We start from the raw sequence: 27,809 nt of genomic DNA on the forward strand, positions 1-27,809 counted from the left end.
AAACAAACATTCCCGGGGTACGACTAATGAATGATGGAGGTCTAGGGGAGGAATTGAATCCACGAAGCCTTTGCATTTAGCGCAGAACTTACTGCAATACACACGCGGACATCCTGATATTCGGACATTCGCACATTCGAGCGGCAAGCATCTCATCCAGTGATGGCTGTCTAGGGAAATTTCCTAACCTCTAGGGAAAAAGAGGAAATGTCACAAAATCTATCCCCCCTCTGAGAATATGAACGTATTCAGGGGATATTCAGTACTGAATTAAATACCGTGTAAACAGTATCCAAGTGTATTTAGGGGGAATTCAGTACTGAATTAAATACCGTGTAAGCAGTATGCAAGTGTATTCAGGGGGGATTCAGTACTGAATAAAATACCGTGTATACAAGTGTTTTCAGGTGGAATTCAGTACTGAATTAAATACCGTATGCAAGTGTATTTAGGGGGAATTTAGTACTGAATTAAATACCGTGTAAGCAGTATGCAAGTGTTTTCAGGGGAAATTCAGTACTGAATTAAATACCGTGTAAACAGTATGCAAGTGTATTCAGGGGGGATTCAGTACTGAATAAAATACCGTGTATACAAGTGTTTTCAGGTGGAATTCAGTACTGAATTAAATACCGTATGCAAGTGTATTTAGGGGGAATTTAGTACTGAATTAAACACCGTGTAAACAGTATGCAAGTGTATTTAGGGGGAATTCAGTACTGAATTAAATACCGTATAAACAGTATGCAAGTGTATTTAGGGGGAATTCAGTACTGAATTAAATACCGTGTAAGCAGTATGCAAGTGTTTTCAGGGGGAATTCAGTACTGAATTAAATACCGTATAAACACTATACAAGTGTATTTGCAAGATATTTTTTGGTTGTTATGAAATAAATTTATTTGAATTTCGCTTTTGTTTTCGTAAATGAATGAATGCCAATCTTGGAAATGGGAATTAACCCACTTCCCGACATCCGAACGTGCTGAAACTCAGCAGATACACTCTTTGCATTATATCAACTTTTGGTGGTAGCCACGTACACACACGCGGACGTACGCGTATTTCACACGGGCTTTTTAAAATACATATTGTTATTTTATAATATTACATTAAAAAAAAAATCGGACATCTTAATTTTTTTCAAGTAAAGAAAGCACTCGAGATAATTAATATTTTATATTTAATATCCAAATAATCTCATTTGTTTTCAACATTTTATCAGATGCCCAAAATCTTAAACAAGGCTAAAAATATTTGGGGCCCTACTAATAAACGTGTTATAAATTTTGTGCAACTGGGTAAATGGTTGTTTATTGTTTACACACAATTTAGTTTATTAGTAAGGGGGTAAGTGCACACTTCTGAAGAATCGGCTTCCTTTGACTGGTAGAGGATTTCCGTCGGTATTGAAAACCCAATCGTCCAAGGAGATCAGTGATTCATGGGAGTAAAGCAAGTAGAGGTACTAGAAAATAATATAAGTATTAAAATAAGGAGAAGGGCAGGCATTCATGGTATCATGGCAGGCATTCATAGGCATCAGAGACGAAGCCAAAGCTGGTTCCACTTTGGCCTCCAATTATTTTACTAATAATTTTTATTTTTTTAATTTATTTATTTAACGCCCAGAGGGCTTTTACATGGTTGGTAGTATAATTTTAATTTGACAGATACTTTGAAACATAAAAAAAAAGAATAAAATTACATTTGATAAAAGCTATGCAACAAGTCATACAAACACAAGAAACAAAAACAGAAAATTACAGCTATTTGTAGGTTTACATGATGTGTTTAGGAGTATTGTTGAAATAAATGTTTTAAATGATCCACAAAACTTGCCAAGTTGGTATCGAATATGTCAACATCCCCCAAGTAATGATTTCCCATGGTGTGAAGTCGTTGTATCGGAGAGTGGGCAATGTAGTTACGCTTATGTGTGCTGCTGTAGAATATTGTATTTTGTCGTGTTGTTACTGTGGGTGTATGTATGTTTATAAGTTGCAGGAGTTAACAACAGTCGAATTTAGAGTTAAGTATTTTGAATAAGAACGTTAAATCGTTTATTTTACGTCTATCTTTTAATGTATGTATTTTTAGAGTATTTAATAAGAAATTGTATTTTAAGTCTTCGACAGGGATATTTAATTTAAAATTTATAAAACGTAGAAATTTTTTTTGTATTGGCTCAATGTTGTTAATGTGAGTTTTGTAAGATGGAGACCAAACTACTGAGTTATTCAATTAGATTTCTTACTAGAGATACGTATAATAGTTTAATGCAGAGGTTCCCAAACTTTTTTGTGTCGTAGACCCCTTGCCATATTTTTCTGTTTTTGGTAGACCCCCTACTTACCTGATATTTATTTTTTGTAAATTTTTAACTGCAGTGAAGTTAAGTGTTAAAAACTCAAAGTAAAAACACATGTTCAGTTTTATACATTTATTAATTGAATTTAAATTAAAACTACTCAAAATAAAATTTTGTATCTGTTATATAAAATAAACGTAACATAAAATAAACTAAGCAATAAGTAAATGTTTTTAGTGGGAAGGATGAACCTGATGCTTTTATAATAAATTATCAACATTTGGCGTCAATTTTGTAAGGTTTAATCTTAAGTCTCCTCGGCTAATGATGTCCAGTCTGTTTCTTTTTTTCGTTAGGAGATTGGTAACAGCGCTGAACCCCCTTTCCACTAGATATGACGATGGAAAGGAAATTAAAAATTTCCTCGCTATATTCCATAATACGGGATAAGTAACGCGTATGTTTTTTTGCAGCCAGAAGTGCTGATATCCGTGCTTAAACTGAACCTTAAGTTCTTCGTTTGTACTTATTTCAATCAGTTCCTCTTGTTTTATGACATTCGTTTCTTCTATGTCACCAGATGTCTGTTTTCCACTTCATTAAATTGTCTTTTAAAATTTTATCTTTAGTATCCAGAAATTCTAAAATAGTCTCAAAAAGTGCAAAAAATCTTGTCAAACATAAGCCTTTCGACAGCCAGCGTACTTCAGTGTGAAGGAGTAATTGATGAAAGTGTTCGTCATTTTCTTCACACAACTGCGCAAATAACCGCGTATTCAACGCGTTGCTTCGGATTCGGTTTACTGCATCAATAACTAATTGAAGAGATTCATGTAATCTAACACTCAAATTTTTAGCAACTAAATGTTGTCGATGGATGACACAATGTATTGCTAACACCCCTGGCACATTTTGTTTTAAATAGCTTATAAATCCACGATAACAGGTCCCAGGCTGTGACAGTGGGTGGATTTTCCTCCGTCTGGAAAATCATTACTTCCGGTGTGCCTCAGGGGTCCATTTTGGGTCCTATGCTTTTCTCTATCTATATTAATGATATTACGACATGTTTTCACAACGCTCAAATTTTACTATTTGCTGACGAAATGAAGATATACCTTCCTATAAGCTCCCCGGACTGTTCTGCGCGTTTACAAGCAGATCTTGATCGACTGACGGATTACTGTCTCAGAAATAAGCTTTTTATCAATATTTCTAAATGTTGCAAAGTCACATTCACACGTAACCGTGTGAAAATACTGCATCATTACACCATTTCTGGATCGATTTTAACAAATAAAGAATATGTGCGTGATCTCGGGGTTTTCTTGGACTCTAAACTTACCTTTGATAAACACGTTGATAACATTGTCACCAAAGCATCAAAAAGTCTAGGTTTGATACTGAGAACATGCAAATTTTTCAAAAATACTAAGACATATCTGACTCTCTACAATTCACATGTTCGTCCTCACCTGGAGTACTGTTCACCGGTTTGGAACCCGCGCTATATTGTTAATGTTAACAGGTTAGAAAGAGTTCAGGAACGATTTCTCAAATCCCTCAATTTTAAATCATTTAACATATACAACTCTTACGACGAAATCGAGAAACATTTTCAAATCACGAAACTACTCAACAGGAGGATTGTCGCTGATCAGATGCTCTTGTATAAAATCATTAACTCTAAAGTTGACTGCCCGGAGTTGCTGAACAAAATAAATTTCCATGCGCCAATTCGATACAGCAGACAAAATACCCTTTTCTACATTGATAGATGCAATACCAATTCCAACCAAAATGAATTTATGCAAAGGACATGTAACTACTATAATAATAAATTTGCAAATATAGACACTCGTGCTGACATATTCACTGCTAGTTACTATCACTACAGAATTTCATTGTATCACATTCTAACTCATATTAACCACTGTTAAATTGATTGTACCTAATATTTTAATACTACTTGCGTGGCAACTTTTCCTCATCCCTCTCCTCCCCTTTCCCGTTCCAACCCAAGTCTATTTAAGTATAGTTAAAATCACTTTTATTTATTGCTGTTTATGGTAGGCATATTATAGGTATATCGTTTACAGGTTAGTTTTATGTTTCTGAATATACATCTGTGAACATTAATAATTGGTCTGTTTTTTTGTTATTCTCTTATGTATATTGTATTACTAAGACTGTTTATGTTCCTCAAATAAATAAATAAATAACGTCCAACCATGGCAGGTGCTCCATCTGTAGCTACTGACATTATATTTGATAAAGGGATTGCTTTTTCAATGAAGTAATCCTTCAAAACATGAAATATTGATTCACCTTTAGTGTCGGTTGTCAAAGTTCTTGCGAAGAACAGTTCTTCGTAGATTTCTTGATTCATAATAAAACGAACATATGCCAATAATAATGCTTCATTACCAGGTAAAGTTGACTCATCCAGTTGTATAGAGAAATGGGTCGTTTGCAAATAATTACACAAGAACCTTTCAATATCAGAACTCATTTCATCAATACGTCTTTCAACAGTATTGTTGCTTAAGGGAATGATATCAGATGCAGGTTTGTGTAAAACAGTTTTTAAAACCTCTTCAACGGCTGGCAAAATTAACTTCTCTCCGATAGTATGCGGTTTTCCGGATTTTGCTATAAGTAGCGAGATATTGTAAGACGCTCGCAAACCATCATCGTTTCTTTGTGACGTCAAAGCGAACATTCTGTCCAGCGTAGGTCTCTTCTGAAGTTTATATTTGAGTGTTTTTTTTTTTTTTTTTTATATTTACTCCACACAGGAGGCCCTGAAGAAAATAATTTCCCTCAGGGCCTATGTCATCTTTGGGGATGCTGTGTGGAGGGTCTTTTTGTGGAGAGGAAGGAGTGAACATGGGTCTTGAAGAGTCCCATGTTGTAGGAGGGAGGAAACACAGAGGCCGGCAGTTCGTTCCACAGCCGAGCTGTTGAACTTAAGAACGAATCGTAGAAGCGACCCGTTCTCATGTGACAAATGTCAACTGTGTACAAATGTTGGGCGCGCGTTTGGCGTGTATTCCGACTACGCACCGGTGCCGAAGGGATCAATGACGCTAGTTCCTCAGAGCATCTTCCATTGTAATACCGATAGAACAAGGACAGCATACCTACCTGACGCCTGTGCTCTAAAGATTGCAGTCCGTTTGTTAAGATTGGGGAATCTATCAAACGGACCGCCCGTTTTTGCACAGAGTCAAGGGTTTTTTTCAGGTATTTAGGGGCTCCGGACCAGAGATGGCTGCCGAATTCGATAGTAGGGCGCACTGAGTGTTTGAAAGTATTTCAAATCTTTATCTGTTTTATCAGGGTGACATCTTCTCAAATGATCCTGCAGCTTAGATGGTTTCATAGCGTCATTGCCCAAAACTTTGTTGCATAAAAGACACATAGGCAATTGTTTGTCCGACAATGATGGAATAAAGCAATGCTTCAAATAATCAACACTGTACTGTCTACATTTCTTTTTAGATTCGAACATGGCATCAATCATCTGTGGGCAAAATTAATCTATTTAAATAAGACATAAAGTCCAGCAGCTGTATATTAAAAAATCAAAGTCAAATTTAAATTGTATGGTCTTAGATTTTATGGCAGGCACAGGCGTATAGCCATTATAAATTAATGTGAGAATGGGAATGTTATGAATTTTACCTAAGGTTTTGGTATGATGGAACTTTAAGGAAATTTGAAAGTAACATGACAAAAAATGTTAAAATAAAATATTATACAACGAATAATAATAACAAATTTTGATGCGATTTATCTCTATGTACATTCGACTGTCATGTGTAAAAGTTCACTGGTTCCACTTTAGCAATAATACAAAATTTAAATTTTAATATAGAGAAGTATGTACAGTGCAATATCCATAATCCGAACCTCCGTAATCCGAACATTCAGTAATCCGAACTGGCCCACAGTGTAACGACCAATGGACAAAGGTACATTTTTTTTACTTTTTTGTGAAGTTATTTGGTAAGATATATGTATTTATAAAAGAATAATAAATACCTAGCATGGTCATAAATAAGTAAATATTGACACATATACATATTTATTTATGTGACCGGCCAAAATATGTAGTTTAATTTCAAAATATATTTCTTTTAATATGTTTCTTATATGTAAATATTTAAATTCTATGAAAAAAAAAACAAAGAAATGAGAGTGTGTATTGGAAATTCTTCAAAAAACACGCAGCTGTACAGTTTTGAATTTCTTATTTTCTTAATTTATCTTTCAAAGTGGTAACATATTGTGTGTTAATAATAAAATACATACGTAATATGTATGTACAGTTGTCTTTTTTTAGATTTTTCTGAAAACATTCCATAACTCCATCCATCCGAACTTTTCGGTAATTAGTTCGGATTACGTTAATCTAAAAATAACACATCTGCCCTGATGATGGACACTGCAATGCTGTCCGAAACGTTGGCTAAAGAAGGAGTTAGCGCAACACGGCATAACACCCCAAAAACAAATAACAAAAGAGTCAGTGCAAGTTCGCGAAGCTCTGAGACAAAAATTGACAAGAATTATTACTGCGCGTATGCTTGTAATAAGATGATACTGGTATATCATTATGTGCAGGTTTTTACAAATATCAAAATGTATTGCAACCACAAAGCGAATGCCTACATCCTACAACTTACACAATTTTATAAACATTATATAATTTTTTTTTTTACTTCATAGGTACTTTTATAAATAATGTATATGTCTTAATATTATAAGATAGTATAATGTAAGTAAATAGGTACTATCAGTGTATGTTGAGATCCACTATCGTGGACCCCCATTTTCATTTCATGGACCCCCAATTTTTTTTTTCGCTGACGTAGACCCCTTGCAGGTTGTCATAGACCCCTGGGGGTCGATATAGACCACTTTGGGAATCACTGGTTTAATGGCTTGTAAAGAATTAAAGTTTTTTGTTGTTCTTAATACGAAGCCTAGTGTTTTCATACCTTTTTTCTCAATTTGATGGATATGATTGGTGAAACTTAGTTTTTCGTCCAAAATAATTCCAAGATCTCTCATTTCCGTGACTCTTTCTGAAGCTATGTTATTGATGGAATATTCGAATAAAACAGGATTTTTGTTTCTGTAAATAATGTGTTACATAAAGAATTTGTTACAAGGTGTGTGGATCCTTTTACATTCATTATATCTATCGTTTCGTTGTGTGGCCCATCCAGCATTTACGCATTGTGCATTGGTGAGATTGCCATCTCTGGACTAACTAAGTAAGCAAGCCCTTTTTGCCAAACAGTTTAAATTTAGGATGCAATATTTGTCTATATAAATCTTAAATGCGTAACGCCCCTTCATTCTGTTTAGAAAGTCCCCATCCTTTACAGTTCAGATGCTAAAATTTTGCATTGGAGTACTCATGGCTTTACTTTTGCCTTGACAAAGTACTCAGAACATTGGCTTGTATTTTTAATATTCATTCAATTATTTAATATAATTAATTGTTGTAATCTAAACCCCCGGTAGCAAATGGAACACGCTTCGACGGAATACTAGTTAACAATAGCGCCTTTAATTGAATAGCTCTATGTTCATGGGTCATCATAGGTCATATATTACATAGGACTCCCATCACATTCGCATTCATCACGCATTGGTGTGACGACGTACGAGGTCGAATGTGATGGGAGTTTTAGAAAACCAACGCCGCCGTATCTAAAGCAGACGCTTTTGGGAGCCACCTCTGTTCCGGAGCCTTGTAATACTTGATAAACCTACTTGATTATGTGCAAAGGAGGGCAGTCCGTCTGATTAGCAAACCGTTGTTAACAGACCGATAGCCATCTCTAATGCACCGACAGCATGTAGGCATGCTGAGTCTGTTATATATGTATTTTAATGGAGCCTGCTATAAAGAGCTAATAGCATTAATACCGGTGCACCGTCGCACATGCGTGAAACTCGTCGGACACGAGCAGAACATTCACAGTTGATGTTGGCTTCATTAGAACCGTTCGTTTCTTCAACTCGTGTTTGTGTAAGTTATTCCTCTTCAAGGCCCGCATTTATAAATCCCTTCCTAAAGCCCCTACCTTAACCCGTTACAACGCTGCCCAACCGAGTGGCGACGTAGTTCCCCTGTCTTTACACTGTAAGTTAAAGGCTCTATTTTGAGGTGACACATCATGTTTTTTTTCAAAATTCGCAGTTATTTAAAATAGTAATTAAACCAGAAACAAAAGTAATGAAGCATTAAGCAAGTGAAATATTATTTGTATTAAAAAATATATACACTAAGGTATATGTTAAGTAAATTACCTTCAATGTTTCACCTAAAAAGTAACTCTACTGTATATCATCTTTAGGCGAATCCAAAAGGAACACATTCTTAATTCCCGTGTAGCCGCCATCCACACGGCAGTTCTCCTCAATGGCCTACAAATAAATAAACTTGGATACATATTTTATTGCAAAGAATAAAGGACTCTGCCCACGGAGCATACCATGACCGTTCTATGACCGAGCCACGAATTACGGGAAAGGAACACAGCAACCGCAGGCGGCGTTTCGCGACATTTGCGGTTACTTCGTACCTTTCTCATAATTCGCGGCTCGGTCATAGCACGGTAATGGTATGCTCCGGTTATGTGGGCAGACTGCTTAACGAAGAAATGCACTGTAGACCGGTATCGTACTGACTTTCGAAAATGGTTAAATATCAAATTCGGAAATTCGGTCTACCATAGGTACAAAATCAAACTTAAATAATAGATAGAACTTATGTTATGTTGTTAACGTTCGTATTTTTTCGATTACATTTCTCACGCTAAGAGTCAAATCTAAAATGTAATAATATCAGTTTATCTATGTTAAGCCGACATAAGGCTCTAATAACGGGGGTTTGCTTAAAACGCTCATATTTTAATTATTTATGATGAACGTATTACTAAAATCTTAAATGTTTCTTGTGGGTTCCCTACGAATTTATGTTATTTTTATTTAAGGGTGATAAAAACAGTACCTTACCATTGAAATATTTTTTTGTAAAACCATTTGAACAATTTATAAAACGTTTTTCCAATATAAAATACCAGTACCAGTTTTATGTTTTCAGGCGATGAATTAGTAACTTCCCGAGGGATCCCTCTAGTAACATCTGAGATTTTATCAATACTTTCATCAGAAATAATTAAAATAAACCCAACAGAAAGATCAATTTTCTAGGCCTTCTAGGGCAAAGTCGATCCTAGGTCCGTTCATTACGCAGGGCCGCTCCAAATATTGTTTTCACGCGACTTTTTCAAGAGATTTCCACTTTTTAGAGATTTGCTAGGGAAAATTCAATCGTAGGTCTGTCCAATATACCAGGGCTGCGCGTCGCATATTTCTTTGTATGGCTTCTTCACTTAAGTCGTCAAGATTCCGACGTTATTTTAGGGCATTGTCCCGATGTCTGTACATTCTGCGTAAAACTTATACATCATCGTACAATCTGCGCAAGCATAAGAATACAACGAGAAGATCTGTTTAAAAAAATATATAAAAAAAACATATCCTACATGTGAAGTAAAGATATAAACTATAATCAGATACTCGAGTCGGGCCATGTCAAGAGTCAGAATAATAGAAGAGTATGTATGAGACGATGTATGAATGTGAATGAGGTAAGAAGTGTGTGCCAAGACCGAGTTGTTTGGCGGTCCGTCCTCTCTGCCTACCCCTGCGGGGAAACGGCGTGATGGTTAGTTAGTTAGTTAAAATATTTTTTTTTACCTAGGAAAAATATACAATACATTTATCTTGATGTTAATTAACACCTTCCATATTGAGAATATTTCGTGTTAAAGGAGGGATATATTTATGTAAATTATGTTAATACTTTTTATAAAGCACCGTAAATTCACAAAGATGTGTCGTTTTTTTATACAATTTTACATCCCCGTTTACCGAAATCAGGACATTCTTTTAATGGTCAAGTTTAGATAAACTTCTTTCAGTGGCGCCATAGTATTTTGCATATTACGAATAACGTCTTTAGACAAACCTGCAGCGCTTCCCAGTCCCACTCTCTATACTTCTAGTCCTTGGTGAAGTCACCGCAAGATGAAGCCGCTCCGGATAGTTTCTAGTCAAAGGATATTACATTTTATATTGCATGAAGTCTTTAGACAAACCTGCAGCGCTTCCCAGTCCCACTCTCTATACTTCTAGTCCTTGGTGAAGTCACCGCAAGATGAAGCCGCTCCGGATAGTTTCTAGTCAAAGGATATTACATTTTATATTGCATGAAGTCTTTAGACAAGCCTACAGCGCTTCCCAGTCCCACTCTCTATACTTCTAGTCCTTGGTGAAGTCACCGCAAGATGAAGCCGCTCCGGATAGTTTCTAGTCAAAGGATATTACATTTTATATTGCATGAAGTCTTTAGACAAGCCTACAGCGCTTCCCAGTCCAACTCTCTGTACTTCTGGTCCTCGGTGAGTCTCCACAAGATGAAGTAGCTCTCGATAGTTTCCGGCAGAAGGATATAATGTTAATACATAATATAATATAATCATATAATTAGTGCATGAAATCTTTAGAGAAACCTGCAGCGCTTCCCAGTCCCACTCTCCGAACTTCTGGTCATTGGTGAAGTCACCAAAAGATGAAGTCGCTCTCGATAGTCTCTGGTTGAAGAATATAATATATTATAATCTTTAGACAAACCTGTAGCGCTTCCCAGCCCCACTCTCTGTACTTTTGGTCCTTGGTGAGTCTCCATAAGATGAAGTAGCTCTCGATGGTTTGACATTGTAATGTAAATGATTGTTCATTAAGTAAATGCTTGTCTTCCTCATTTAATCTGCAACATGAAAATTAATCCGACATCTTGTCATCATATGGTGATATCTAAAAGTCATGCGAAGTGTGTGCCCCACACCAAGCCCAAGAGCTAATCTCTTTTTGGTGAGACACAATTACAAACTTGTTTTAAATCTTCCATTCCTATTCTTTTTACAAAAAAATGCCTGAATGTATATGTATAGGTATGAAAAAAACAGTTGGTTTAACAACAGGCTTCAATAATATTATTAACCTACTCAAACTATCTGAACACACAGCTGATCGGCCTTTCCTTCGTAACAGATATTACCGAAAAAACTGAATGCATCAAAATCTTAAAGCCTCGTACGCCAATGTACGTCTCATATGAGAACTGTCGGAATACTAATTGCGCAGAACATATTTTAAAATTTAATTCGATATCAGATAAATTCGCTGTTTTTGAACATATTTCAAAATAAATAAAAATGTTCTTGAAAGCAAATGAAAGACTCTTACAGATTTTAGCATTAAAACGTCGTATGCAACTAAAAATATTTAAATTGGGAAACCTTGCCCAGAGGTTCAAACATTGAGGTATTTTAATTACAATTACTAATTAACTTTTGTAGAAAAAACTTTCGTCAGCGAAGCTGATTAGAATATTCCAGATTACCTGCCGTTACCTAAATGTCGAAGGTCCTAACTTCGTGATAGTTTTGTCATAACCTTCATGACAAGTATTAGTAATTTTTTTTGCCAGATCCATGTATTTTTGTGTTCGAGAGGTCTCCAATGTAGTAGAGGCTAGTGCAAAGAGTCCACCTAAAAATAATATGAAAATATTGGTGAACTGAATTCATTTAAAAAATGTGTTCTTTTTAAATTTTTAAATGTTCTCGTACCTATTTTGAAAATCCATTTTTAAATAGATATTTTCGACATTCCGCAAAGAAACTGAAGTAGTAAACAGTCGAGGCATCGCACACAGGGCCCAAATCGGAAAAAACATGGCTATAAATAAAGACATTCCCGTGCTTCTTTAATTAAATTTCATTCTAAACTCCTCGCATCTTATATTCTCCATCCACTCCTTTCTTCTTTCATCGGCCCCACACATCCAAACCACCTAAGCGTTCCTTTCTCAATTTTGTTCACTGCGCTTTCCGAATTGCAGCAGTCTTGCGTTCTTTCCAAATCTTCTCATCTGCAACACGGTCACACATAACATAAGCCTTAGGGACCTAACTTCTACAGCATTCAGTTTACTTTCAACACTTCCTCTGCCAGTTCCATGCGTCACTGCCATAGTTCACGGTTGTAATCTATAATTATAAAGTCTTTATTGTGGGCTGTCACCTTTTTTTGGTCAAATAATATCATACACATATTACATAGGTCTTGCCTGAAAAACATGCCCATTGGTCCATCACTGGGGTGATCTCAGGTGTATTTCCGTCGACTTGGCAGTAATTCCCAGCAAAGGTCAACCCCTTGTATGCTTTTATCAGCTTGTCAATAATATGACCCATTGCTTCATCGAACATCTGGCGGGACTCATTCTCTTTATTTAGCAACCACGTCTTCAGGAGGTATTCGTAGAAAGAATCTCCGAAACAGCCGAGTGATGTTCCGTAGCCTGGAAATAAGTTGGTATATAATCAAACTGGCATTATGTTATTATGATAGAATAGCAGAGAGAGAGCAGAAATATGTATTTGAAAGTAACATGTAGCAGTCAAGGAAACTTTGTGATTCGAAAAGCTTGTAGAATGCTTCAATAAAAAAAAAAACAATAATTAAACCAGCCCTTTTTCCACAAATGGGTAAAACAAAACCATGTAAATTATATAATTTTTGTTTGTACCCACTCAAAGGACTAATTGTTAGCAATGGTAATGCTAACTGTACCGAAACCGGTAAAAAAAACGCAATATGTAAGCGCCCTTGAGGGGTGTTGAGGTATGTGTTTATTTTTGTGATAAATTGAAGCTGTCCACTGACTCGATGTTGGTATTCTGGCAATAAGGAATACAAACGGTAGTTAGTTCTAGAATTTCTGCACTAATTAATTTTTTTTTTTTTAACTAAGTTTATAAGGATTTGCTTACCAGTAACATTACATCGTTCCATTTTTCCTGTCATTGGATCAACTAAGTTGGTATAAAGACCATCGGGTTTAACTGTATCTTTCAGCGTCTTGCGTATTTGTTCGACCTTGTTCCTGTGGGATTGCCAGTCCAGTCGCTTAAGTACCCAAACTCAAGGTGAAGGGACCCAACATCAGCTAAAATGCTCCTGTTTTTAGCCCAAGCATAGTTAACACCATTCTGGAATTAAACATTTCTGTATTCATTCTTGTGAAGAAATCTATTACTTCCTGTCATGAAAGTGTTATAAACAGCAGATAAAAGTATTCATTATTTGGTTTAGATAGGAGAAATTACGCGTAATTTAAAAAATGGTAATTTTTACGCGAAAAACGCGTATTATTTTGTCATCTTCGATACGTTCAATTCAAATTGAGACAGCCTGTAATTGATATCTGCTATAATACATTAATGTCTGGTCTAAATCTACCACTTCTTTCTACCCGGCGAACTATTAATGACATTCTTATACTTTTTAAATTACTGAACAATCTCATAGACTGCCCTCAAATGTTAAGTGTTATAAATTTTCGTGTCCCTGTTAAATCAACTCGACTCCACCATCTTTTCCACAGTGACAATCATAGCACTAACTATTTGTATCATTCACCGTTGGCGCGTTTTCACCGCACTGCCAACACGTATACAGCCCTTTTTGATATTTTCAAAACCTCACCGTCTTGCATCAAGGCAAAAATACTTGGTTGTGAATGTAACTGATATGTTTGTGAAATGTTAAATGTCTGTTTGTACTGCATCATACTGAATGTTGTGTTCTTCTTTATGTGTAACATATATATGGTGTTCTATACATATACATTCCACATATATACATATATGTGAAATGTATATGTATAGCATCAATAAAAACTGCTTGTGGATGTATTATTTTAATGAAAAATGCTATTTCTAATTGTCAAGTCTCTGACAGCCCTGAACTGTGTACTTATAATCCAATGTTTCACATTACTGTAAAAGCCTTTTATGGCGTTTAATAAATAAATAAATCTTCACGAGAATAACACGAAATTCGCGATTTTAAGACAAATAACGTGACTCTTGTGTACTTTTCGAGCGGTTTTCTGGTTCGTAGCACGCTTGAATATCGTTCCCTGCATCGGAACAAGAACAAGAGAAATACGAATAAGAACATACACAACAAGAGTTAGAGAACTTTTGGGAAGTGCAGTTTATTATCAGCAGCCACGACAATTGGTTATCCAAAAAAACAATCATTTCAAAATTATGTATATCCTTTGGATAGTAGTAGCTCTACACGAAACAAAACAAAAAAATGTTGAATGGGTCAGATGATAATTTTTTTATAAGTGGCATGAATTGAACCTTACCCCAGTGCTCGGATTGAAGATTGTATGTGGCAGTCCGGTGGGTGTCGAGAATACAGGCAGTAGCTTGTCCGCAACGTGCTGTGCTTTGTCTCTGAACATGGCGTCTCCCGTCAGGGCGAAACAGCTCAGGAGGCCACCAATGCATTTGACCGTTGTCGCAAACACATTTAAAGTAGTGTTCTACAAATTATAAATATAGATTACACAATAATATATGTACACTCAGTACACTGGTGACTTCCTGTGTGGGGGGAGGTGTGACGACAGGCCACATATGATGCGCCTTCGGTGGAAGTTTTGAATTTGCTGGTCACGATTTTTTCCGTGAACCGGAAACAGGTTTTTTTAGGGCGTTCTGAAATTAGTGACAACAATTGAGGAGAGTTTTCATAGAGAGAAATATCTACCCCGAATGGTTTTATTTTAATTCTTCTATATAGTGTCTACGAAATTGCAGATTTAGAATTTCGAAAACCAATGTATTTACCTGCTTTACGTGTGCTAGAAAATGATAAATTACAAAATAAAATACAAGTGAAATAACTGGGTAGTTATATAATTTAAAAGATCCGTTGTTATCTTATTTAAATGCATCGCACTAGGCCCCCAGTTGTAAAAATAAACATTATTTCTGATCCCTTAAAACATTTTTTGCTTATGTATTACTTACGCATGTATAGACGTATCAACGGTAGGCATTATGCTTAATTTTTTTTTTCGATCATTTATGATAATTTTTTAGGTCTAGGTTGCTACTTAGAAAGATAAAGCAAAAATATATATTTTTTAACCAAAATGTCAGGGATATTTCGCTTTGATAAAAACTTATTTTTTTCAGGTTTGTAGATATATCTCTTCTGTAAAGATTTTTCAATTTTCAACATCTTTTTAAATAAATAAATTTATTTGAATTTCATTTTGTTTTCGGGAATAAATGAATAAGTTCTAATGGTACGTATACCTACATTTGCGAACCTGAACGCGAACCGAACCACGAATTACGGGAAAGGAACGAAGCAACTGCAAACGGCGTTTCACACCCTTTTCAGTTCGGCAGTTCGGTTCGCGTATGTTTACGTAGCTTTAGAAGCGGAAATTAACCCACTTCCCGACATCCTTTCGAGCTAAATCTCGGCAGTTACACTCGTTGTTAATGACAATGCTTCCGGTATCCCTATCAATTTTGGTGGAAAGCACGCACACACATGTGGACATATACGCATTTCTCTGAAATCAGAAGAAGCAGTTTGAAATAAATGTCGGTTCTACCCGATCGGCATTTAGTGAGGTTATTAGTGCGGTTGACTCCCGTCCCTGTGAACGAAGGTATAATCAATTTATAAACAATTTAATTTTCTTTTACACGAGTTGATTTTTAAATGAAGATGGCGTTTTTTATTATTTATCAGGTCTAACAGATAATTGCATTTGTGTTTAAAGATTATCATAAATTATTAACCCTGAGTCCCTATTAAAACTGTCCTACGAAAAAAACTTTTTGTAGATATTTTTCTTTGTGAAAACGCTCCTAAATTTCGAGCAACGAATGGTGGCTATCAAGTTTTATTTCAGACCTAGGCACAGTGCAACAGAAACTTTTACAAAACACGTCGTCCTCCTGTATACACTGAAGAAATAGTATAAGTAGTGTATACTGGGCATTTCTGTGTGACCGAAGTTGGTTCAAATTTATTAGTAGTTTTCTCTGGGATTTTGATAAAACATTTTCCAATAGCAGTTTTTTTCCTTGAAATAATAGTGAGTTTCATTGGTCTGCCCCTCTGCCTGAAGCCAATAAGTCCCGAAAAGTATTGTGTCATTAGGCGTCATCAGTTTTCTTTCGATGCACTTCAATTCTAAAATAAATCATTCAGACTGAGCGACCAGTTCGCACTGAAAAGTGGATAAGCGCGAAGAAAATTCTGCCAATGCGCCACTCGGCCCGGTATCTAACACGATCGATCGATAAAACCCAATATCAATACAAAATTGATGAAATCCGTCATCTATGGTCTGTTAGTCACATCTGTGAGCATGGTCTACAAGTTGTTCGGTTAACTGTCAATATCCACAACTATTTGAATAGTGTCATTCGTTTTGCAAAATAACTGCTTTATTTATGTGAATACCTCGCACAAGACCAAATTTATTTTGTGTCAATATCGGTTCGGCTATCGACAGCGCAACTGTGTTAAGGATATCGGTGTAAATTCGTCGAAAGTTGATCCGATATTGTTAAATTATCAATTCGATCGTGCTAGACCCGCTGGGCAGGCCTCATATAAGGTGGTGCGCGTCTGAAACGTCCATATGGCTTGAGGCGTACGTTTCAAACCGGCTCGCACAAACTCTCCGCGCCTTGTGGATGAAAAATTGAGCACCCTGAGAACATAAAACAAGCATTCTTTCCAAGCCCAGGGTGGGTTATTAATGTGGTACCTGCTAAAACTCATGCTGATCTAAGTCTCCCCTGAACACAGAAGCGGAATAATGTAGAATTACCGGTGAGTTGACATCGCACTTGGGCGTAGTGTGTTCAATTCCTCGTCTGGCTGAGTCCTCCATCACAACACAAGCAACATTTTCCGCTTCCTCTGGTGGTAGTAGGAACATATTCAAACATTGTCAGGTTATTCGTAACCCGGGAATGATTGTCTTTCCTTTAAAAAAATAATAATTTACGATGCTAATACCTTCCGATAGCTCCTTCTCAACACCGCCCAACCGAGTAGCACTGTGAAAGTGCCACTGATTGTACCATACACCAACAAATATATTCGTATTAAAGCACACTTACAACTGCGTCCAAAGTGAAGTTTTTTGAAATCCATTCTCTCCCTTCATCAAACTCTTCGTTCATCCCCATAATGTATAGTGTATCCATAGCAACGAGAATGGTTGTTCCCAAGTTGATTGTAGTGGGGTGGAAATGAGGATCGTTACTTGGAGGATGGGCCACCTTGGAAACAGGTTTCAGCTCAACCTTGCCCCAGGCATACTGTTTGTAGTTATCCCAGGCGTGCTTCATCATCTAAAAGTAAGGTGATTGATTTTGATTTTTGACACACTGATGAATGACACAGCATGAACTGAATTAAAAATTTTAAATTTTATATTTTGTTGCTGTAATTACGTGATATATAAGACACGGTGACTGGATAAATCATCACAGCTATAATTCATCACATCTTTAAAAAGTTATATAAAGTCATGGAAAGTGATGAAACAAAAACATTATTAACTGGGTTAAGTAGTTTAGGTTAGGTTAGGTTTGAATTTTTTTTTCATCGTTTCTAATAACTTTATTAATATCTTTATATCACTTTATAAAAGTGTGTTGAATTGTCACTGTGTTGAGTTATCCTGGAACCATTAGACACACATAAGTTTAGCCAACATAATTCATTTCCATGAAACTTAATCTTCCGGCAGGAATATCCAATCGAGCAATTGATGTCATATTTACAAATAATAATTTAATTAACATCATTCATCAAAATATAAAAAAAACATGTGAAACTGCTTACTGACAATGAATGGATCGTTTATCCCATAGTTTTAGGTTCTATAAATTTGGCACATTATGGTAAGCGATCGCTCAAAACTTTTTCGCAAACTTGGCCAAGTATGGCTCAAGTGGTTATACATATATGGAATATCAGAAATGTGGAAAGCTCAAAGCAGACGGAGCTGCTGTGGTCGTCGGTCACGCGTATGACTTTACAGCTATGTGATTCAGTTTAAAACATATTGTATTAAGGATTGAAAATTATTGATAAATACGGTGGTTTGAGTTGAAAAAGGAAAACTTATTTAAATATTGAAGACAATATTAGTGATTTCTAAACGAAAATCTGAAACAGAAAAATCAGAAATGAAACGGTCTGATTTTTCTGTTTCAGATTTTCGTTTAGAAATCACTAATATTGTCCTCAATATTTAAATATTACAATTTGAGGTTTTACTCAATAAAGTTATTCCGAAAAATAAATAAAAACTTATTTAGTTTAAAACCTCTAACTTATTTAAAGATGGTTTTTGCTATTAACGTTTGTATCGTATTGTGTATATAGGGTAGACCGAGGCTATTCGGATCAGGTGAGTTATTCGGATCAAGCTAAGAAATATTGATATATCTCGGCTATTGTAACCAAATGACAATGAAAGAATTTAGACATAGCTTCCCCATCTACCGGATGCCATAATAGTAAAATTACCGATATTACAGATTGCGTGGGTTGATTGCTAAAAATCGATATGTGTGAAGATCGTACAAGTTACGTCTCAAATAAATGCCTGATGTAATATTGTTCTCTGCGTTCTTAGTGTTTTTTCTGAAAAGGTAAGCTATTTATTCATGTTCATATGTTATATATTTATCAATCAAATGCACAGTAAACAGAATTAAAGCGCAATAAATTGCATTTTGTATGATTTTGTACTTTACTTTGAGTAAATATCATATTAATAAATGTGAGGTTAAACGGACCGACGGTGGGGGGGCTATCTGGATCATATTTTAATGCTTTTAAAATTCGATGCGTTAATTGTTTTATATTTTTATTTGATACAGATGGTGCGCAATTATGTGAAAAAGACAACTAATCAATCATGGTCAAAAATTGCAATGGATGAATCCGTTAAGAAGGTAAAATCCGGTGAAATGGGATAACGCAGTGCTGTTGTGAGCTACGAAATCCCATACATGACATTACAAAGACATACGACTTCAACCACCGGGATCATCTCTAATCCAGGAGCAAGACCTGCAATAGTTATTGAATCTGAAAAACATTTTGCGGAAAGGTTGGTTTATTTATCTAAACGTGGATTCGGCATTACTCCAAAAATGGTCAGGAAATACGCTTTTGATTATCGTAATCGTCTTGGTAATCAAGCTCAACGAAGATTTAATTCAGAAGTTGGAATGGCAGGTCAAGATTGGTTTCATCGCTACGCGTCATCCATACCTCTCCATAAGAAAACCAGAAGGACTATCTCGAGCAAAGATTAACGGAATGGACCCAGACAAAATTTCAAATTTTTATGACACACTGGAAAAGGTAATAAGAGACTGTCAATTACAAGGAAGGCCAGAATGCATTTATAATATGGACGAAACCGGCATGCCCCTAAATAATCGTCCCGTATCAATGACAAGTGTCGAGCGAGGTCAAAATTTAACTGTTTTGGCTTATATGAATGCAGTTGGATCATTCATACCTCCATTTGTCCTGTATAAGGGTAAACGTAAGAAATATGAATTTATGATTGGAATGCCACTAAAAACCGCCCAAAATTACAATTCAAAGGAAAAGGTACCCCGAGACTTAAAGTTAAAAAATCTTCCATAACAGCTTCTTCATCGGCTTCAAGAAAGTGGTTTTGCATTTATTGCAATGAAGCTTTTGTACATCCTCCAAAGGAAGATTGGATTCAATGTTCTTCATGCGAAGAATGGTGCCACAAAAAATGTTAAGACAAGAAAGTTAAATAAAGTTTTTATTTGTGCGGTGTGTAAGCCAATAAGAGTGTAATAAGTGTCATAATACTTTCATATAAGTTATGGGTTCTAAAACCTATTTTTGGTTTTATTTTTTTTTCATACTTAAATATTTTTTCGGGTTTGATCCGAGTAGCCCCACCACTGATCCGAATCACCACATATATATGGGGTGATTCGGATCGGTGGAGAGGTCTACAGTAATAGTCATATGTTTTTTTAAAGTTACTTTATGTTGTGATCACTAAAGTTAAAACATATAAAAATGACAAATGCTTAATATTAAATAAATATTTTTTTCGAAAATGTGTTAGTTTTATGTTTTTTCAAGAAAACATAAAAAGTGATCCGAATAGCCTCGGTCTACCCTACACATTACACATACTTTTGACAGAATGAGATCCATGTTTTAGAAGAACACCCTTTATTCTTAACTTTATTTTTATTTTTATAGTGAATACCTCACAAGAGTCCCAACTGCTCCCGTCTGGAGCCAGTGAGACTATGGCATCCCCAATTGGGGGATGTTGTGAGGCTGAAGGTAAGTGGGGAAGGGAAAGAGGAAGGTGGGGAAGTACCTGGCTATTCAGATCTAGTCACTAAACACGGCTAAAGCCATTTGGAGCAACGTTTCAATTCTGAATGGTGGTCTTACACCAGGGCGATACTGGTAGTATCTTCCACTCTGGAACGTGCCGCAAATATACTATATATTATTTTAATTAATTAATTGTGAAATAACACAAATTAATCAACTAAAATTTACTTGCGCACGCCGGGTTCGAACCCGCGACCTTCGGAATGGCAGTCCAATGCGTTACCACTGGACTATGCCGGCCGTCAAATCGGCCGACTGCTCATCACTTAGAAACCTACGTCCATAAGTTATCTGGGAGCACAAAGGCACACTTCAATATTGAGGCATTTTTATTACAGACGTCCTCGGGGAGCAAACAGGCACAATTCTACGTCCAGATGTTCTCGGGGAGAACAAAGGCACAATCCTATATTGAGGCATTTTTATTACAGACGTCCTCGGGGAGCAAACAGGCACAATTCTGCGTCCAGATGTTCTCGGGGAGAACAAAGGCACAATCCTATATTGAGGCATTTTTATTACAGACGTCCTCGGGGAGCAAACAGGCACAATTCTACGTCCAGATGTTCTCGGGGAGAACAAAGGCACAATCCTATATTGAGGCATTTTTATTACAGACGTCCTCGGGGAGCAAACAGGCACAATTCTACGTCCAGATGTTCTCGGGGAGAACAAAGGCACAATCCTATATTGAGGCATTTTTATTACAGACGTCCTCGGGGAGCAAACAGGCACAATTCTACGTCCAGATGTTCTCGGGGAGAACAAAGGCACAATCCTATATTGAGGCATTTTTATTACAGACGTCCTCGGGGAGCAAACAGGCACAATTCTACATCCAGATGTTCTCGGGGAGAGCAAAGGCACAATCCTATATTGAGGCATTTTTATTACAGACGTCCTCGGGGAGCAAACAGGCACAATTCTACATCCAGATGTTCTCGGGGAGAGCAAAGGCACAATCCAATATTGAGGCATTTTAATTACAATTATTAATAAAAAAAATGTTTAATGTCAAAGATTCACGGCTGTCAAAGATGACCGCTCTCTCTCTCGCTCTAACGACTGATTCAAGCAATCCAGATTACCTGCCATTGAAGAATATGAAACGAAAAGAATATGAAAACGTATAATTGTAAATGTATAGACAATATATATTTTAAATTTAAATGTCATAAATAACAATATATCCTCTTGTTACTTACATTAACCTAATTATTATGGAACTGCGCAAAATTACGCGAACTAGCAACAAAAACATTTGGCAAAATCTTGTATATATGGTGTTATTATTTTATCATTATGTTTTATAATTTCAACATCAGATATATCAGTTTATTTATAGTTTATTCCAAATCACTTGTATCGGCTTACATCGAACTTGTAATAATATGATGATTATGTACCAAAATACAGGTATTCCTGTTTATTCATGGTTTATTCCAACTCACTTGGGCTTACACCGAACTTGTAAAAACATGATGATTATGTACCTAAATCCCGAGTTTTGAACAGGTATTTCAGTTTATTTAGTGTTTATTACAACTCACTTGGGCTAACATCGAACTTGTAATAATATGATGATTAAGTACCTAAATCCCGAATTTTTAACAGGACATTTTCACTTTTTTTTACTCTCGAAAAAAATTACGATAGTTAAAAAAATAAAATTTAAATCTAATTATTTTAACGGTAGGTATTCATAGTTTGAGAAAATACCTCTTTGGGTCTGTAAAAAAAAACTTATTATTCGTATACAAAAAAGTACTAATAATAAAATGAAATAAGAGACCTCTTTGACTTTATTTCTTCTTTCCTTGTCCTTGTCCGACATCAGATCCTCCCGGTCGTATTTTCTCAGTTCGTACTTATGTCTCACGAATTCCACATTATCCATCAGAAGGGAAGATCCCCAGCGGGAAGCTTCTGAGGGAAGTGTCAGCAAAACCAGGAAGCACGCCACGACCAAGTAAAACAATAATCCCTATTAAAAACAAACATACTTACTTCAATTCATACTTACAAATACGTAAAACAACAGCGGTCGAATTATCATTAAACAAAAGTTAGAATAGTGCGTAATGTAAACACAATTTTGTGTTAGGAAAGCAATACAATCGTATAACGTGGACGTATAAGTGAATAACGAAGTACGGAATGTATCGGGGCAGGTTGTTACATTTAACAGTAAATAATGGCTAACACTAGAGGAAAGGGTGCCAACATTGAACATGAAGAAAAATTCAGCATAGAAAAAATTACACTGATTTTCGAAAAAAAAATAGATGCTATGAAAAAATAAATTATTTCAAAAATTGAGAAGCAACAACAGGACACCCAAAAAAGCATGGAATTTATGAGTATTCAATACGATGAATTGATTAAAAAACTAGAGATAACAATCCTACAAAACAAAAAAATTGAAAATGAATTTATAAACCTGAAAAAAGAGCACCAGGAGAAAAATACTATAATTAAACAATTAGAAATAAAAATTTCAGATATGGAGTACAAAACCCGCTCTAATTATATTGAAATAGCAGGCATTCCACAAAAAAATGGGGAACAGCAAATTGAAGTGGTTAAAAAAGTGGCGGCAGCGGCGGCAGGAGTGGACCTAAAATACGGCGAAATTATAGAGGTAAAAAGGATACCTGATAGGCAAATCAATGCACCACCTAAAATACTAGTGCGATTTTCAGATAAATTGACCAGAGACAAGCTTATTGCAAATAGAAAAAACATCAATTATGCTGCGATCAAAGATATTTCAACTGAAACAATATACATAGCTGAAGAACTGAGCCCTTACCATAAGGAACTTCTTTGGAAAACCAAACAAATTTCAAAAGAAAAAAACTATGCATACGTCTGGCACAAAGAGGGAAAAATAATGGCAAGAAGAAATGCAAAAGAAAAAAATAATTTACGTTAAACATATAGACGATTTGAAAAACATCATATAAATAAAATGGCTCAAAATAACAACAATTACAAAAATAAAAAATGGCTGACACTACATTAACCACGGAACCTAATGCAAAAAGAGCAAACTTACCTAACCTATCAACAATGAACAAAAATTTTAACATACTGCATCAAAATATTAGAAGTATAAACAAAAACTTTGACTAGCTACAAATATAAATTAAAATTTTAAATTTAACCTGGGACATAATTATCCTTACTGAATGTTGGTTAACTGATAAACAATACCCTCTACAAATTGATAAATATGTCTCTTACTCCACACTAATGAATAATACAAAGAGTGATGGTGTTATTGCATACATTAAAGAAGACACTGAAGTTGAAGTCAGAGAGATCAATATTAATAACGCAAACTGTCTAAGGATATCAATTGGTAAGGATATAACAGTTCTCGCAATATATAGATCACCTTCTACAAAAAATCTGGAGCCATTCTTAAACTCCTTACATTTTGAGCTTAACTTACTCAAAAATACTAAGAATGTTTTTATTATCGGAGATATAAATATTGATATCCTGGAAAATGGAAATCCAAAAAAATATGATTACATACATACACTAGCTCACCATGGTTTTAAAAGCCTGGTTGATGAACCTACACGAGTATGCAATGAAAGCACATCATGCATTGATCATATTTTTAGTAAAACTGATAAATTAACTCAAACCATTATTTACCCTTCTACACTGACTGATCACTACACAATACTTCTATCTATTAAAAATAAAAATACATCTATAAATCAAAAAAAGAAATCTGTCATAGCAAAGTCTGAAACAAATTGGGAAAACGTTAAAATCGAGCTACAAATTTCTGACTGGTCAAACCGGTCCCAAAAATGATATATCTAACTATCGACCAATTAGTCTATTACCTACACTATCGAAAATATTGGAAAAATTAATAAAAAAACAAATGGTTAAATTTTTGGATGAAAATAAAATATTATTAACGACGCAATACGGTTTTAGGGAAAACCTGGGTACTGGTGATGCTATAGCTAAAGTAACAAATACAATTATAAGAAAACTGGATGAAGGTAAAAAATGCTTGGCAGTTTTTATTGACCTTCAAAAAGCTTTTGATACAATTGACAATGAAATACTATTTTTAAATTTAAAAAAAATGGAATAACACAAACAACTCTAAATCTAATTAAAAGTTACTTAACTGGAAGAGAGCAGTACGTACAAATTGGTAAAAAAAAGTAGCAAAACTCTATCAATCAAGTACGATGTCCCTCAAGGAAGCGAATTGGGTCAAATACTATTTATCATTTATATTAATGACCTTATGAGTCTTCCCATTGAAGGAGGCATAATGAGCTTTGCAGATGACACTGTCATTATATTCTGTGAACAAAATTGGACAAGCACACATAAAAAAGCGGAGCAAGGTCTGACTGTATTCCAAAACTGGTTAAAAGCAAACTCCCTTACATTAAATGTGAGTAAAACTAAATATCTAACTTTCTCTAAAACCAAAAGAGGTCAACCAACGAATGAGCATACACTCAAATTACATGAATGTCTAAACAAATATCCGCAATGTTCTTGCCCGCATATAGTCCAAACTAAAACAATTAAATATCTTGGGATCGTAATTGACGACAAACTTCATTGGGATGCACACATCGAAGGAACCTGAAAAAAGCTAACAAAACTCATCTATTTCTTCAAAAAATTACGAAATATCTTGTCAACTACAGATCTAAAGAGAGTATATTATGCTCTATGCCACTCTCTACTGGAATATGGAATAATAGGATGGGGCTCAGCATCATCAAACCATCTTAAACAACTAAAGAAAACTCCAAATTGGATCATAAAGACCATATTTAAGCTCCCCGTAAGGACGCCAACTACTGATATTTTTAATCTGTTTGATGTTCCAAGTTTACAAAAAATCTATGCTAAAAATATTCTAGTTCATCACTTAAAAAATAAACCAGAGGCAAACTCCTCTCACGATCATAAAACCAGAGCCAAGCAAACAGACATGCTAAATATTCCTAAATGTAATTCTACCTTTGGACAAAGAAACTCTGAATTTTTAGCAATAAAATTATATAATAAACTCCCTCTCAACATCAAACAAAGGAAGACGAAAAATAATTACATTAAGGACATCAAATCTTGGCTTAAGGAAATATCGGAAGAAGAACTAGCTAATATATTTAAAACATCATCTTATTCGCTGAAAACGTATACTAACATATACAGTCCCCCTCAGCACAGGATCTCCTAGTGAGGAGGACTTCAATGATCTGTTTTAATTTTATATATATATAAAATTATATATATTATTTCATGTGCCATACAAAAATGTACCTAATTATTTAAAAAAGTATCTAATAAAAAAATAAAAAAATTGTGTGAGCAAAGTAATACAATATATAACGTTAACGTATAAGTGAATAACGAAATAAATGGATCGGACGTCGGGAAGTGGGTTAATTTCCACTTCAAAGATTCCATTTTATTAATTCATTCGTTTATTTATTCATTCATTCATAAAAACACAATGAAAATTCAAATAATATTTTTAAAAAAAGATTTATGACACAATTGGCATACTAACGCACCAGGCACTAGATGTCGTGGAACCAGCCCTGTACATCAACACAAGTAACTCATTCTCTTGTTGGCGGTAACATGACAAACAACTATAGTAATGTATTGTTTCATAGTGCTTTCACACAAACGAAGTGTTGAATTCCGTAAGTCTTTAAGGTGCACAGTTTACACCCGCGCTGTGCAAGCGGGTTCCCTACAGAGCGTCGGACCATCGCAAATGTTTCATAGTTAGGGTCATTTATAATAATAATTTTTATTCCAGGATGTGAGGAGGTTAGTGCAATCCCACACGTCTCATATAGATATACATATTTTTTATACAATAGGTATGTGGAAAATGAATAACTAAATAGATGAAGAAAAATAAATTAACAGGACAACTATGCAGGGCACGGTCTAGAGTGAGCTTGGGCCCAGCGCTCACTCAGGAGATGCTCAGGAGTGGCGCTTAGTGCTGGTAGGCTGCGGTCACCACCGTGTTGGCGGAGGCCATTAGCCGTATCCTGGCTCCAGTGACCCAGTGTCTCATCAGGCCGGCAAATACATTTATTCCTAATTCCGTGAACATTGTCAATGCGACGCTGTATCTTCGGTATCCAAATATGATTCTACAGGCGTCATTATATTGAATTCGGAGTCTTTCCATAGGGCAAGTTCGGGAGTGACACTATGTCTCACACGTGTACAGGCCGGTACAGAATGCGTTCAACAGGGTTAACAGTTGAACAGTATTGCTGCATTTGCAAAATCTGCGGGCAATCATATTAGATACTATGCTTAGGCTTCTCCGATATCGCCATCATCCGATAGGTCTTGATTAATAATGGGCCCCAAGTATTTTACGTTCGTACATGTATTTATTCTTGCCTCGTTAAGGTGTGTGGGGAGCATCTAACTTGTATTTGGATTTTTTCCGTGGTGGAACGCAATCAATTCCGTCTTCTTTAGTGGAAGAAAACGGAACAAATTCTGATCTGGTTCTGGTTGTTGGAATTCTTCTTCTTATAAACTGGGCGGATTTGTATCGGTAAATTTGCAAAGAATAGGGAAAACATGCACTGTTTTTTAGACTCAGGCATCAAAGGAAAAGGTTAAGAAGTAGATTATCTATGGTTTACATAACAAGTTCTCTAAGTAATTGCTCCAGTAAAAACAGTGATTATTAACAAAATAAAATAACCTAACCTTACCCAATTACAACTGTGAATATAGTGATTATAAAACTGTGTTAAGTGTTATAAATGTACACGTTTACACGTCCGTAAACTGCAAAAACAAGAGCAAATAGTTATAGATTTGACAGCTGCAAGTAACTATCACAACAATAATATTTCCAATATCGGAAGTAAATGAAATAAACATTTAATATGCCTCTTTTCGACAAAACTCACTGTGCTCAGTGCAAAAAGGCAACAAACATTTAAAAAGATATACGTTGTGCAAAATGTAGTATGTATTTTCACACTACATGTAGCGGCCTAACTCGCGCCGAATTGCAGTCATTCACGGCGAA

At 35.5% G+C, this 27,809-nt stretch overlaps 1 pseudogene across 1 annotated transcript; it reads right to left on the reverse strand.

Annotated features, from left to right (window-relative positions):
• Nucleotides 1–1,197: 1,197 nt before the first annotated feature.
• On the reverse strand, nt 1,198–27,809 carry LOC149422903 (mannosyl-oligosaccharide alpha-1,2-mannosidase IA-like; annotated as a pseudogene). The gene is made up of 11 exons (XR_016302316.1): nt 27,688–27,809; nt 27,487–27,562; nt 22,521–22,712; nt 17,425–17,658; nt 14,628–14,807; nt 13,240–13,458; nt 12,534–12,767; nt 11,815–11,953; nt 11,033–11,168; nt 8,642–8,758; nt 1,198–1,468 (listed from the first exon to the last, which is right to left on the reverse strand). The product of XR_016302316.1 is annotated as a mannosyl-oligosaccharide alpha-1,2-mannosidase IA-like (transcript).

The sequence above is a fragment of the Hesperophylax consimilis genome, chromosome 6 (assembly GCF_061612785.1).
Source record: "Hesperophylax consimilis isolate HC1 chromosome 6, BYU_Hcon_1.0, whole genome shotgun sequence".
Taxonomy (NCBI): domain Eukaryota; kingdom Metazoa; phylum Arthropoda; class Insecta; order Trichoptera; family Limnephilidae; genus Hesperophylax; species Hesperophylax consimilis.